The sequence below is a fragment of the Etheostoma spectabile genome, chromosome 18, assembly GCF_008692095.1.
Source record: "Etheostoma spectabile isolate EspeVRDwgs_2016 chromosome 18, UIUC_Espe_1.0, whole genome shotgun sequence".
In the NCBI taxonomy this organism is placed as follows: domain Eukaryota; kingdom Metazoa; phylum Chordata; class Actinopteri; order Perciformes; family Percidae; genus Etheostoma; species Etheostoma spectabile.
In genome coordinates, this window is record NC_045750.1 from 11495766 (window position 1) to 11511413 (window position 15648).

Below are 15648 nucleotides of genomic sequence, written 5' to 3' on the forward strand. Positions count from 1 at the left end.
CCGCAAAACAGCCACATGTTCTCACCAGTCTCTATTCCATACTTGTCCAAAAGCAGCTTGGCCACTTGGGGGACAGGATCATTTGGTGCTTAGAGGCTCCTGAGCCCAAATGCTTAGCCATCCATACAATTCACAGAAACAAAGCGACAGCTGAACAAAACCGATATCATTTCTTCTCTCTGTTCCCTGTTTAGAATCTCAAAAGCACCTGCGCCTCACTGCTCCCGTACTGTAGCAACTATAGTCATCCAACTGAAAGAGGGATTGGAAACAATAAAAAGAAGTGTTTCTAACATCTTAGTGGTTAAATATTAGCAACATCTTTAAGTGTAATGCAAACGTCAATACTACGTGCAGCATCCCACATGACCGTAGAGTAGAATTTGTGGCTTTGCATTACATTTTACAGCGTATCTCAAATCTCTTTGTATCACCCTAGCCATGTAGCAAAGTAGGCTAGGATAGATTATCTGACAGGTGTGGTGGTAGTATTTTAGTTTTAACTTCTTATTCCTTGACAATGGAAAAAATACTAGCAAAGTTTTTAATACCTGTATTAAGAAATCATATGTTGTTGATTGTAGAAATACATTTTACAGCGTGTTTTTGATGCTGCAAGACATGAAAGGGGAAAGGGGGGGGGAATGACATGCAGCAAAGGGCCACAGGGCGGAGTCAAACCTGCGGCGGCTGTGTCGAGGAGTGTGAGGGACAAGCAGTTAAGCATGAGGAGGCACAAGAGAAATTCAAAAGTAAGAGTTTTTATCTCAGAAATGGTTCGCACAAATAAAGATTAAGTTCTGGGCTCTTAAAAGAGGTCAAACAAACAGACAGTAACTAAAGCTCAAAACATAAGAGACTCAAAAATACAACTGACCTTCCTAAAAAAGAAACGTGGGGCGTTTCTCAATACCAAGTAAGCAAAGAAAGGACTTGTGTTCTTGGGGAGACCGTACTTGCTAGCTGTACCTGGAAGACTGAACTCGCAAGTTCAGAAGCACACAAAACGCGTTGACAGTTTTGAGACGAAGCGTTCTCCTTTTATGCGCAACACCCCCAGCAAAGAGGGCGCTTGCCACTTTATAGTTAGCTTGATGGGGGTATTCATAATAAAGAAGGACGGTCACCCTTCACACGCCTTGTTGTTTTGGTTCAGCTTCCAGGTTTTTTAAAGTGCTTAAGTATCAAGGGCCAATAACTATAAATATCGACACAACGGCGGGGAAAAAATCCTTGTAACATTGTTCGGGATTCAATTTTAATTGAAAGCAGAAAAGAAACGTTAAAATAGGTATTAAAATTATAGATGGACTGGGTAAAGTTAGTCACCTGCGTCGTGATATGTTACCGAGAAGCAGAAGAGGAGCCCGAGAGGGAGGAGAGCCAGGATGAAGAGCACAGTATATATATATATGACAGCGGAAAAAGTTGTTAAAATATCTTACAATATCTTGGACCTGGCTTTGCTGCAGTGGTTGTCTAAATGTGGGGCCAGAGTGGTCTGTCTAGACGTGGGGCCAGAGGGGTCTGTGAGTGACTGACTGACCGGGTCGCGAGAGTCATTCCCGGCGGCGTAGCAAGCTCGCCCGCCGGGGTTGCGGAGCTTTCAAACTCCGAAGGCTTTTTAATTCACCATCAATTTTCGTTGAACGCCTATATTCAAATCTACACAGCTGATTTCTCGCCTTAAAACATATTAAAAATGAATTTATTGATTTAATAATAGACGTAAATTGTGAAAAATGTGTACCGGAAACCATAAGCGCTTTACACCCGAATTGAATGCTGGGATACCTGCCGGCTAAGTTCACACAGTTACCGTCCGATGTATCCGTGTAAAAATGGGCGTGTCGAGATCACACACCGGGGATTTAACTTTCTTGGCGAAATGCTAACTTGTGTATGGGTCGTACTTTGGCCACCAACATGACGTTTCAATCACAAGGACACAAGGACACAAGTCCATAGAAGAACACATATTGAGAAACGCCCAAAGGGGACTTGTATATTGGCTGATCAGACCAATTTAAACACAAAGGGGGAGACAAACAATAACTGCAAACTACCTTCAGAAACAAACAATGGCAAACCCACCTAAAATGCATTCAAACTAACATATACTTTTACTTATCTTAACTCTACAAAAATTACTTTATATAAAATCTAAACCCCAGAATACCTACAGCGAGAATAAAGCTACCCCCCCGACATATCAAGCAGTGGTAGTGTCCAATTAGGCCACCTCCCCTATAAAGCTGCCCTTTTTCCGAGCGTCACCCCTTTTAAGCCATCAGACCTGAATCACTCCCAGGTGTGGACTCCAACTGGTAAGCTCAAAAGAAAAACCGGTTATATAACAGTATGACCATCCAAAAGTACCTAATAGTGCGCGCTTGCTAAAAGATACTTTTGTATAAATCAAATAAAGTATGATGCATGTGAAATGAGTCCAAGTGTCCTGTAAGTTATTTGTAACTGAATAAACGTTTGCAACAAATGAAGATGTAAAAATATAAGTGCATGAGGTTACCGCTCTTAAGCTGGTTGTGTGGCCATGGCTGTGGCCATCACAAGAGGTAAACCACTATATATGGGTGCCTGCTCTACCAGGTGATCTACCCAGGCGCCCGCTGCAAACAGTTTTAAGTTGTTTGGTTTTGGGACTAAAAATGACTTCTGATTTAATCAAACAATATTTCTTTAGATATAATTTCATTGTTTTTAAGCACTTTTTATAAATCTGTATCCAGATATGAGACTGACTCGCCCTTTTGCTAGAGGTTTAGATCACGTCTGTCAGTAGAAGGCTTCACCTAAACATTGGCCAATGAAATGGGACTGTAATTACTCTTATTCTTAGTAAAACTGCACAATTTAAACAACCATTTAAAAATGTATGTTGAAATTTGCTGATATCTCAGCATTTGGTTGAGATATCAACCAATATATGGTAAGTTGAGATGCAGATTGAGTGCATGTCTACCTAGAGGTTCTGATACTGGGACACTTGACTATATTCTGCACATACAGTATGTTATATGCACCTGTAGAGCAGACACGCTGAGAACGTGGTCTTTTACAGACCAAGACACCATTAGTGCAATGCATAGCCTACAGTAAACCTGTTGACAGGCTACAGGCCATATATTATTACGTATTACACATAATTATTCATTCATCAGTTTTTTATATTAACACTAATTTTCTAAATTTCTGTATTTTTTTTCTCCCATTATGCACGGTTTCATGTTTTTGGTTTTTCAATATTAAAAAAATAAAATAAATTTGTACTGTTCAGTGTTCATGTTTACAGGTTTTACTGCACATAAATTTAGTATTAAATATAGGTATTTAGTGCTTATACGCAACATATTTAGTTTTGCTTGTAGTTATTAATGCTACAACCGCCCAGTGTCCCTATGGGCCTTAAATTTAATCTAATCCAATCCAATTTTACTTGTAAAGCACATTTTAAAACAACCAGGTTGACCAAAGTGCTGGACATTAACATGACTATGAATATGCGAATAACAAAATAAACATTTAAAACATAACAAATAAAACTGCAAAAAAAATAAAATGCAGAAGTCAACTCTCAAGCAGGTTTAAAGGCCAATGAAGAAAAGTGAGTTTTAAGTCGTGATTTAAAAACCTGAAGGCTAGGGGCCGATCTGACATGCAGAAGCAAGTCATTCCAAAGCCTCGGGGCCACGGCTGAGACTGTCATAATGTAACAAGCAAGCAGCACATCACGAACATGACAAATGTGTAAGCGCTGCTTCATTTTGAGTTTTGTTTTTAGTCACATACCAGCAAAGCTAGTGTATTTCTATCTTACACTCATGCCCAAGATAGTCTCATGGCCACACACACACACACACACACACACACACAGACACAGACACAGACACAGCCGTTGTAGCCTGGGGGCATTAGAGTTGCATGCAACTGCTAAGGTCACATGAGCAGAACCCACTCTGATAGTAACATAACATGAGCAAGTAACAAGTTACTTCCACCACTCCAGTTCACTCAGACAATTACTAACAGCACATTCTTGCTTCATATTGGCCTACTCTACTGTATTCTCATTGACTTTCATTACTTCCTCGCTCTGAATACGAGGCGTCCAATTCAGGATGTGCTTTCATCTGAGAAGGCTGTTTATGTTGGTGATGTCACTTTCAATTGAGCTGCTTTTTCCTCTGCAATTATCTATGGCTGTGCCCTTTTGTTTCTGTGTTTAATTTCACCATTCATTTAAATCAGGCCTCCGTCTGTTGCTTTCTGTAGAGTCCTTATGGGAGCAAATGAATGGGTTGCAGGTTTTAATTAGAATAGAACAGACCTTGGATTAGGTCAGCCACCATTAGTCTCCTCCTCTCTCTCTTCTACTCTTATTATCTGCTGTATAGCACAGACAAGTAGGCCCCTTTTTTGTATGTTTGTGTAACCAGATCATCTAAAAGAGAGGAGCATATTTGCCATATTAGTAGTTCTAGAGGTCTGGAGTTTATTAAGCGGATCATTTCTAATCACCCTGTTTCACTTTTGCTCTAATCAGATTTTCTTGTATAAAATACTTCAGGATCTGAAGAAGACCAATTGTAAATGATCCAAGGCAAGGTTTATAACCTTTTTTTTTCTTCTAAATTTGAAAATCTAACTTGATTGGGTCTCATTGGGCCCTGAGGGTCATGAAACTCACACTATTTTGTTAGGGCAATAAATACAAACACACAGTCATAAATCCCTAACAGCGCACATAACGGGACTCCCAGGCCTCTCCAGAGGTAGTCGTAATTTAAATATCTTTTTGTTTTTTGAGTGTATGAAATGACCATGAACCTACTACTGAATGAAAAACACGCTCAGTTTGGTTTCTAGCCCCTAAACAGGTAGGCTGTATTTTCATTATGACAACATGATGGTGATTAATTTAACTTCTGATGACAGTATATGAGCAGGGTTCTAGTTCTTTAAATGCTTATCCTGATCTGACCCGAGGTCAGTGGTTATGCAATTCGCTGCATTAAGAGCTTGAGTTAAGAAGTCATTGCTTATTTTACCTTATTGATTCTCTTTTTCAAATCACTAAATAAGAGATAAAGATAAAGAGAATATTCTCACCCTCTATCCTCCCATTTGTTTATCAACTACTTCTGTGTGCTATCACCTGTCGCAAAGTGTTTGTCTCGTAAATGACTTTGCCATGTTTTCATTTAAAAAACGTTGAGTAAATGTTCAAAAACATTTCAATTTCTTCCAAAAAACTGAAAGTTGCTGCACAACTTTGAACTCTAAGTGGCTCTGCTGAGACTCAGAGTGACTTGTTTGACGTTGTGTGCTTTGAACAGCGGTGGACATGTTTGGGGTCAGGGCTGTGGGCCAGCCCCCCCCTTCGCACCCTAAAAACATTACCCAGATAACCCCTGCTCCTGACCTCTCCTTGTCCAAAGCTTTTAGTGCTGCTTCCCCATAAACACATATCTGGTAAAGATTACTGGTGTGCACAAACTGCCGGATCATAGGCTTATTTGAGGACAAGACAGATGTTTAAAGTTGAAAGTTTCAGCTGAATTAAATCAGACACAAGACACAAACAACACTGTAATTATTTAAAGGATCTACAGCAGAGCATAACTTTATGTTGGAGGCCTGGCCAGGAGCTAAACAATTACCAGGCAAAATACATATCTATGCAGTAGCTCCACTACATGAAACTGTGGCTCATAACCTCGCCAAAAATGGACTGTCCTGATGAAATGCAGTCTGTTAAAACTTAAAACTGATGGCTGATGTACAACATGGATTCTTTTGTTTATAAAACGTCCCTTGTTTTGGACAGAGTTACCCATGTCCTGTTTCTTTGCCTACTCTGTTTAGAGGGGACTTCCAGCTTGATCCACTGTGGAGTTTGAAGGCAGAGTTTGTAAAGCTGTGTCAACAAGATTTTTGAATTTAATATTTGACACCTTCATTCTTAAATGTTTCTATAATATACTATTAAGCTGTCTTCCTCTTTTATTCAACAAAATACATGCACAACAAATGTCTGTCCCAATGTGTAAGGACTAAAGTGTACAAGGATTTAAAGAGTTAGTGAACATCTCTGCCCCCAATTAACCCCAGTTTATGTGAGTGAGCTGTTTTATGTTTCATGTTTCAGATTGCAGCCCTTTTCAAAAACAATCAATGGCTTGGTTGTCCATTTGGAATTAAAACAGTGTGTGGCCCTGTAAAGAGCTTTCCATTCCCATCTGGCAGCTAAGTAAACACAGCAAGATCATTTAGAAATTTTCTGCGAGTGAAAAAAATAAAAATAAGGTGACCTTATTTTCACTGGCTGCACTTCAGACAGAGAATTTTAGGACATTGTAGGTACCCAGTCTATTAGTCCTTCAACAGAAGCAGAAGCTTGGTATCGTCTGCCAACTCGGTACGCAGCCCAAAGAGCTCCATGCAGAGTTTGTTCTCTCTTTTTGCCCTTTGTGTGGTGTTGGTCTGCATTTGTTTACTTGTTTGTGTGTTGGAACTTTCCCAGACATGCACACAAAGCTGTAGTTCGTGTTTAATCTGTCACCACTAATTAACCACATTGACCATGTTCTTGCTAGAAATGTGCTCCCCTCGTACATACATGCCCATTGCATGCACATACAGGACATGCAAGGACTGAAAGTTGGAAGGCACATGTTGGCATGTATAAACACACATTTACTCAATACCAAGGTATTCCATCCACAAGGAAAGTCCATACAAAGAGACATTTTACTCTGAATGATGGTAGGACTGTACATTTTGGAAGCTAAAATTCTCATTCATTAAATTTCATAAACAGCCTGTCGACCCCAAAACATGGATGGCTGTTTTGTTCTACAGGGTAGTAAATGCAATTATGACATCTATGCATATTGAAAAGCAGAAGGCTGTTTCACACAAACTAATAAAAATTGGATAATTATTTTCTAGTAAGCTTAAAGTTCTATAATTATGAGCTCTTTGGGGGTTTGAGGAGAGGCTGAACAAAGGAGCCGCTCAAGATTGAAAAGTTAATTATGGGTAAAATAAATGCAATGTCAGGCTGAATTACCTCATTTAGGAAATGGGCTGAGACAGGATAAAGGATGGGTTATGTGATGTTGGTAATGTTATCTGTTCAATGTTTGAGCTGATGTCTGAGTCTTTAAGAGCAGGAAATATTGCTTCAAGGGTCAGTTGGGGTCTGCCGTTGAGGTAATTAAGCTTCTACTTAAAGTGATGGTTTGGAGTAATTTCACCCTAGGGTCCTTTGCACCACGACCTGGATCCAAACAACCCCCCAGATGCTTTTTCCACCGATGTCCAACATTGGGCGAGTTAGCGTTATCAGCTGGTTAGCTTAGTGCAAGTGCAACTGGAACCAAGTGTGTATCTCGTAAATTACACCACTAATAATGCCCGAAATGATACAAACTTCTACATAACAGAAGACATAAAAGCCAAGGCAATTTGAAACAATGAAATCATCACATGCAACATAAAAATTTGTTTTAAAGTCCTGTGCAACAGAGATACTAACTACAGAACAGGGATTGTATACAGTTAGACCGACTATGTTTAGACTGTTTCTGTGAGACATGACATTAGCTGTCAGTAGTGATTTACTATTCCCATTGGGATGGAGATTAAAGTTTTTTACTAAGCAAAACATGAAAATGTCTAGCAGTACGTGCATCAAATTGACTAGACTGTGATGTTGGTTGTGTGTGTGTGTGTGTGTGTGTGTGTGTGTGTGTGTGTGTGTGTGTGTGTGTGTGTGTGTGTGTGTGTGTGTGTGTGTGTGTGTGTGTGTGTGTGTGTGTGTGTGTGTGTGTGTGTGTGTGTGTGTGTGTGTGTGTGTGTGTGTGTGTGTGTGTGTGTGTGTGTGTGTGTGTGTGTGTGTGTGTGTGTGTGTGTGTGTGTTTCTTGAGTCAATCCTAATCTCTTCCAGCCTTTGTGTATATATACATGTTTAGATGTCTCCTGCCATTTGTTCTCCCTTGGGTCCTGGTTTGTTTACTCTAAGTTCCCCAATGTAACATGGCTACCATAACAGGCATTCTATTAAGTGTGCCTGGATGGGTCTCCCACACACCACTGAGCAGTCATCAGTTCTTTGCTGCTCCTGACTCAAAGTATTAAATCATGCCGTGGCCAGCTGGGGCAACATCCAATATGTAGCCCACAGTCTTTATGACTTATTTTATTTTTGTGTCTTTATTTTCATGACAAACACAGGAGCGTATTCATTTAATGCACTACCGTGTTGCATGCAGATGTATCTTTGTTATAACTAAAAGGCGAAGTGGTGTAAAATATTTAAAATTGGATACTTGCAGGCACTGTATGTTGTATTCTTTAGTACAGGTTGGAGATGAAATACACCATCATGGACTATATCCACAGGCATGCAGGCTACTATACTTTAGCATTGATCGTTACTGTGTCACTTGGCTTGGGCACTTCTTGGATCAGTCAACATTCTCCTTTCCCCACTGTTTACAACCAGTGTGCCACACGCACAGCCCAGCTCTGTTTATGCTTGGATCCAGGAATAGATGGGAGGCTTAGGGCAGGGGACACAGAAGTCGGACAGGCATGAGACAGACTGCATGCTTCCTTCTGCCACCTGGGTCCTCTATTACTGAGACACATGCTACACTTGCAGTAAGTCTCTGTCCTTCACAAAAAAGACTAGTAGTAACTGAGCAGGATTCATCTTCAGTACAGTGTTATAAAAAATACATTAGGATTCATCATTTCCATTTTTGTAATGGCAACCACAGATAATTCCAGAAAAAATATGTAAATCTAAAATGGCATAAATTCACCAAAAGATTTATGTCGAAAAAAGATGTTGACAAGCAAAGAGCAGTGTTCAGTACCTGAGTTTCAGAATCATTCTTTGTCGTTTCCATTCTCCTCCTTTCTCTCCTCATTCTCTGACCACACACACACACACACACACACACACACACACACACACACACACACACACACACACACACACACACACACACACACACACACACACACACACACACACACACACACAGGAAGGCAGCTGAGCCTCTGTGAGCACCAACAGCTGGAACAGTGTGATAAGGTAGCAAAAACCCAAGGCTGGGGTTTATTTTTTAGGCACGGTCAGAATCGCAGTGCGGTAAAGGTTTTTGCACCACAATGGTACATGGCTTCTGAGAACCCATGTTTATCATTCCTCAAACCATTTCATGGGTCCAAATGAAGACCAATGACACTAGGCTGAAATCTCCTGTACAGCTGCTTTATCAAAGGACATCTGGATAAGAGGGGAAGACAGAAAGAGAACGGGATAGATGGAGAGGAAGGGAGAATATTTTCTGGCTAAACGTTCCCACTGCAAGGCCACCTTCCATTTCCACCATGACGCCAGTGATCTATGTCTCCTGTGGGCGATATCGTTTTTTTTTTCTCTCTGTCCTTTAATCTGAGATAGACTATATAGATAGAGAACACATCAGTTCAAGGAATGAAGAGGAGACCTCCAGTGGTGCTTTATCAAGGACATTCTGCTGGGAATTTGGTATATCATCTCCCACTGAGTCAGTCTGTCACAATGGATTCAAAAGAGAAGATGTAGACTGAAGGTGTATAGGACAGTTTAATAACATGTACAGTATGTATGACATACAGTAGATGATAACACACTATCAATTTTATGCCGGATTGCCATCCAGTTTATTCCGCTCATCCATCAGCTCCAGGTTTGAAACATGCAACCACGGTCCTCTAAAGGTTTTAGCAAGAAGCATGTTTGGTTATGAGCAGAGTTTGGATGCTAAAGAATAGCATGTCATGCTAGCTGCATGTGCTGTATAATTTGTTCTGTAGCCTTGTATTGCACAGAGGTATGTCTACTTAAAATGTTAACTGAATTGAATGGGAATGGGAAATTTACTCTGAGTAGCAGAGCTCAGTGGGTTTTTACTCTCCAGCACAATGAAACAAACTGACAGGACATAAAAAGGATTGAATCACAGAGAACACTGGGATTTTTGTGTAAATCTGCATCCTTTCAGGACTGTTACTATTATAAGATTATGACTTTGATGTCCCTTTGAAGATATCATTCAGATGCAGATGAAACGCCAAGTGTCAGTTTTTTATAAAACATAAAAATAGGGTGTATTACTTTGTAATACATGCTTTGATTGTGGTTTACAATGCTCACAACAGGTGACATTCTGCAAACTTTAATTTGCTTTTTTAAATATCTTAAATCATTGGCATGTTAAATATTAATTTGAATAATACATTTCCTTTACTGTAAATCATATATTTTGTATGTATATATATATATGTTTATTACAAACATTTTCAAAACTGTCAATTTTCCCCATAGTTAATGGACAACTCAGGGTTTCACATATTTTATTGGTTTGCCTTTAAAATGTTCTTTTGCAGTGTAACACCAATCACTGTTATATGACCTATGCAAAACTAGTGCAGCAAAATATGCACAACAAAACCAGAGATTACAGGTCATCATATCACCCACACATTGGAAAATTGTGCCAAATATCAATGATTAAGCATCAGTGCCCTGCAGCATTAACCTCCCACCCTCTGTTCTGTCTTATTTCCAGGCATCAGGATACCTATAATTAAAAAATATATATTACACTGGACACATGCACTCATACCAATGACACACACAAAACACTGTGCTTCCTGACATATTTCAACCCTTCCTGTCTCAATCTCAGGCCTTAATGTTCCTCCAATTACTGCAAATTACCGCTCTCACCACTGGTGGATAGCAAAAGGATTAACACCGAAATGCCAAAGTCATTGGGCTGCTTATTGAACGTAACACTTTTCTGTCCCATTATGCTGTTCCTGTATTGATTTTCAAAACACGACGCTGCTGATCCATGAAGGCAACATGGTGGCATATATTAGAGCTATTTGAGCCAATTAGAGTGATGTATGTCTTGGCAGCCGGTGGTGGCGTAGTCAGCGACACACTCGGATGGAGACGAGCTTCGTCATTTTTCAGAGTAATTAGAAAAACATCACATGCCATGACAGGCGGGGGTGGGTTGAGTGTGTAACCCCTGGCACACTGTGATACTGCCACAGAAGTACAAACACCAAGAGGGAGCAAACACTGTTTAAAGTTGATTTATGGTACAGATTTTGCCTTAATGCCTACATCATTTATCTTCATTTGAAGGGGATAGACATCTTATTTACAATTCAAATTACAGATTATTTGCCTGGCAATATATAGGGAAAGAAATACTTCCACTGCCTGCAAAGGTAGAGAACCAACATTTACATTACACGTGGGGGGGTGGGGGGGGTGCTCTGGGGCAACTGGGTAACTGTGCAGATGTGTAGGAGTTACAGCACGGACTACAAAGAGCTTTAATCAGGCAGCCAGGCTTGGAAGGCTATTTCAGAAAGGATGGGGGTGGGTAAGAATTGTGAGTGTGTTCCATTTCTCTCTTTAGTGCTTCCATGAACATGATCATTCGTGCCCACCTAAATCCTCCCCACAGAGGCACACACACAATAGACAGCAAGGTGGTGTGTGTGTGTGTGTGTGGGTGTGTGTGTGTGTGGTGTGTGTGTGTGTGTGTGTGTGGTGTGTGTGTGTGTGGTGTGTGTGGTGTGTGGGTGTGTGTGTGTGTGTGTGGTGTGTGTGTGTGTGTGTGGTGTGTGTGTGTGTGTGTGGTTGTGTGTGTGTGTGGGTGTGTGTGGGTGTGTGTGTGTGTGTGTGTGTGTGTGTGTGTGTTGTGTGTGTGTGTGTGTGTGTGTGTGTGTGTGTGTGTGTGCTAAGGGCCATAGTGCCCTGTCTTCTCTCTACTTCAGAGCTTGATGGGTGATCCTTCATCACCTCCCATTCAGTTGACATCACCTTCTGTATGTATGTTTCGGGGGGGGGGGGGGGGGGGGGGTCAGACTTAGAATTAGCTTTATTAATCCCTTTGGGATGAATCCCGCAAGGAAATTAAAGTTACAGCATCCGATACGCATATGAAGGAGAAAAAATAAGAATACAATAAACACAAAGTAATACAATGATGCACAGGACAACACACAGTACATGTGGTACATGAAGGGATTATTGAGGTGACTGGGGGTGGGGGGTTAAGAAACACAAAAAGAAGGTCCACGAGGCAGTCAGTTTGGAGGGGGGTGGGGATAGAGACGGGGTGTGTATGTGAGTATGTGTGTTGTGTGTGTGTGTGTGTGTGTGTGATAAGGTGTGAGGCGGCAGACTGTCTGTGTTGTTGTTACAGGAGTAACAGTCAGGTGCTGTTTTCAATGTTGCCACTCTCTGCTTGCATGACACACAGCAGGCTGAGAAAGATGAGAATGGTGGGGAAGGTGACAGTTGAATTATAAATGGATTCATTCCAAAATCTTATTAATCGATTTTGGATTGAAAGAGAATTGATTGGGACATGCACCTCTATGAGTGCTTTAGAGCGCTTGTGTATGTATATATATATATATATATGTTTCTGTTCATTTCTCAGTGTGTACTAGGCAGTCTGTACAAAAACAAACAAGTTGTCCCTGCAAAGTCTGATTGTCTGACAGATGAATGAACTACCTCTGTGACATCTAGTAACACCACTGTGCAGGTGCTGTGACGGGTAGAAGTTGCCAGTCCATTGCCAGATTCCCACCCACAACTCCAATCAAATGTTTTTTGTGGAAAACAAGACCAAGACAGAACTACTGTAGAAAAATATCTACAGGAATAGAAAATTCAAAATAATAATAATTCAAGAACGGCAGAGAAAGGTGCTTAGTGAAAAGTCAGATGTTAGTTTAACATGTTTTAATTCTGTGTAATGCTGGGCTCCATGGATAGTGTAAAAAGAATGACCTTAAAGCATTAGACTTGTTCTGTGTGCCTGTGTGTATCTTGAACTAATGGAGATGGCTACAGAGGGAGATAGAAAGTGAGTTACACAAACACAGTGGACTAGAAGCAGGCCCCTGGGATGATGGGTGGCTCTGTGTTTTCTCTGGATGACAAATTAAATCAGAATGGTGTCCTCTGCTCTAATAGAGTAGCTCTGTTCTGTGTTTTTTCTATTTACCATTGCACTATCTGGCTCTGTTGGGCTGTCTGCAGAGATTAAGGCTACTTATTAGCACCGCTCTGAGCTGGCTCAGATCATCCTGCTTGATATTAAAAGTCCCATATTAAGGGACAAAGCTGACGTTATGTTTACTATTGCATGGCATTTAAGTATTGTCTGTATAGCTAAAGCCTTATACAGATATAGAACTCCTATTATCTCTGGTCAGATTAAATTCAAGAAATGACTGATGAATTATATGTAGCACAGGTCTAGAGATAAATGTGTTTGGACACAAACCCGATACAACATCTCTTCCTTGAAAGTAAACGGTGACATCCACCTGGGTCATAGATAGATAGATAGATAGATAGATATTGATCCCAATTAATTGGGAAATTATAGTGTTACAGCAGTAAATATTTGTCGCACAGAATATAAATACATATGTCTTGCTCTATCTTTCTCTGGGATCTTCTTAATAGACGGACCCTGTTTCTTTTAAAACAGAGCACCACGAGGGTTTAAATCATTGATAAGTGAAGACCCTGCTGTGAGTAAATGAGCCGTAATCTAACAGCCGAGTGCGTATCGTTAGAACTGGGGGCTCAGGCTTTTGGATGGCACATTTAGCGTGATGCAGATAGAACCAGGTTTTCTGCTATGTTGGAGTTCCACAAGTTGTGTATATCCCCTGTGGGCTCTTTAGCTCATGCCAAATCTATTTTAAATAAGCTTGTGGGTTATGCAACTCTGTCCTCACACACAGTACTAAAACATTTAGCTGTTTAGATAAAACAGACTCTTTTCTTCAGCTCTCCTTGGGAGTATTTGATTAAATATGATTTAATTCTTTGTTGATCATATTTAATTTAAATTAGATCCTCCAGTTGCTTCACTCTTTTCTTCTAGTTGGCGAATTCTTACTTTTAGTTAGATAATACATTTTCAATTCGTAGTTTGTGTCTTATCTGCCTTTTTGTAGGCACTGAGGTGAAACTCTTCTGACATCCCATTTGACTGATAAGCCCAGAATTCATATTTCTGGGCCTCAGTCAGCTAGCAAGGCAACATGACTGAAAAAGACAAATCTAATGATAGAGAGCATGAATTAAAAGATAAGAGACAAAGTTTTTTTTTTAACCAATGTTTATTTCGTTTTCATTACATTTTGAAAAACGTCATAAAGATAAGCCTGTCATGTCTGGAACCATGGCTGTATGAACAGATTCAAAAATGTCTTTTACAAATACAATGCCAATGCCTCAGAAAAAGCTGATGGAAAGACCAGAAGAAATATTGACAACCTCGCCCAATGTGTTACTAATAATAACCAACCAATACTCAATATTCACACATTTAATGTAACCACTTATAGATATTAAGTAAGCTTTCATGCATGGCTGATATGTGTCATCCCAATAGCAGGACGTGTTTTAGTGTCTCTGCACCTTCCATGTGCCTGCCTGGGTTTTGCTAAAAGCCTTACAACCAAAAATGGTCATCTTCACTGTTTCCTAACAACACTTCCACTCTAACAGCTAAAAACAGCGTCTGGGACTGTAAGGTTGACAGCAGCTGCTGGGAAATAGGGACTGAAAACAAATAGACGAGCTTTAGAGAATGAGTGAAGCTGCACATATTAGTGATATTTGCTAGTATAGTATGAAGGGCATTTTATTTAGAACTTAAAATGGCTTTGAGGACATACCTTAAGATGTTTTTTTATTGTTAGATCTGCTAAAGTGAAAATAAATCTGCATAAACACAAATCTTCAGCATCCTTTTCAATCAAATTAGTGTAAGTACGAGTGGATGTTCACTTCTAAGTCACTGTAGCTCAGATATTGTATTTCTCCAGTTGGGGGGAATCGACCAGTGAACTGATCAGATAAAGGTGGGTTTCCTGAACCTGAAGTCAACATTGTCATGGTCTCCATGGAGATATAGCCTTTGCCCAAAATGAGAGAGGAAAAAGTGACAAACCTGCATGCAGGCAACAATAATCAAAATGATCTTTTGTACCGATAAGCCAAGCTTAAATAGATAGAGGAGACACATATACTGTATAGTATGAGCTCAAGCTGCCATCACATTAGTATTGCATCCTGCTAGTAGCATCTTATCTGACTGGATTAGATTTCCTCAAAATGAAACCTACAGCAGGTCCTGACACTCTGCCGTGGTTTGGCTAATACACAGAAAACAAGGTGTTTGTTTCCTCATCAAAGCCACACTTTTGCAGTAGCAATAAACCATAATGAGCTACAGCACAATGCATATTTCTAGACACTGGCTTTTACTTTGCTGGCATCATTCTTTGTTACGGAAAAGGAAACCTTACAGGAGCTGTAAGGAAACAGTGGCATGGCTTTCACTAATCCCTGTTGTGATTAACAAAACCAGCGCCTTTGTCTAGGTGCACGTGGCTTTTGTTGTGCGTGGGGTGTGCATGTGTTTTCATCTATGCACTTCTCCACTACCATGTGGTCCCTATGGTCAAAAGTGCTTTGAATGTGGAGAACACAACAAATATTTTTAG

At 40.2% G+C, this 15648-nt stretch overlaps 1 protein-coding gene and 1 long non-coding RNA gene across 2 annotated transcripts in view; one reads left to right on the forward strand and one right to left on the reverse strand.

The window, feature by feature from the left end:
• The window catches only part of sash1a (SAM and SH3 domain containing 1a), a 249324-nt gene that overhangs the window by 27477 nt on the left and 206199 nt on the right, over nucleotides 1-15648 (forward strand). The gene's annotated exons all lie outside the window — the stretch shown is intronic.
• The window catches only part of LOC116705797 (uncharacterized), a 14503-nt gene continuing 11759 nt past the window's right edge, over nucleotides 12905-15648 (reverse strand). The window contains exon 3 of the long non-coding RNA XR_004336043.1: nucleotides 12905-12964. This is a non-coding gene — a long non-coding RNA (uncharacterized LOC116705797). The remainder of the gene's footprint in view (nucleotides 12965-15648) is intronic.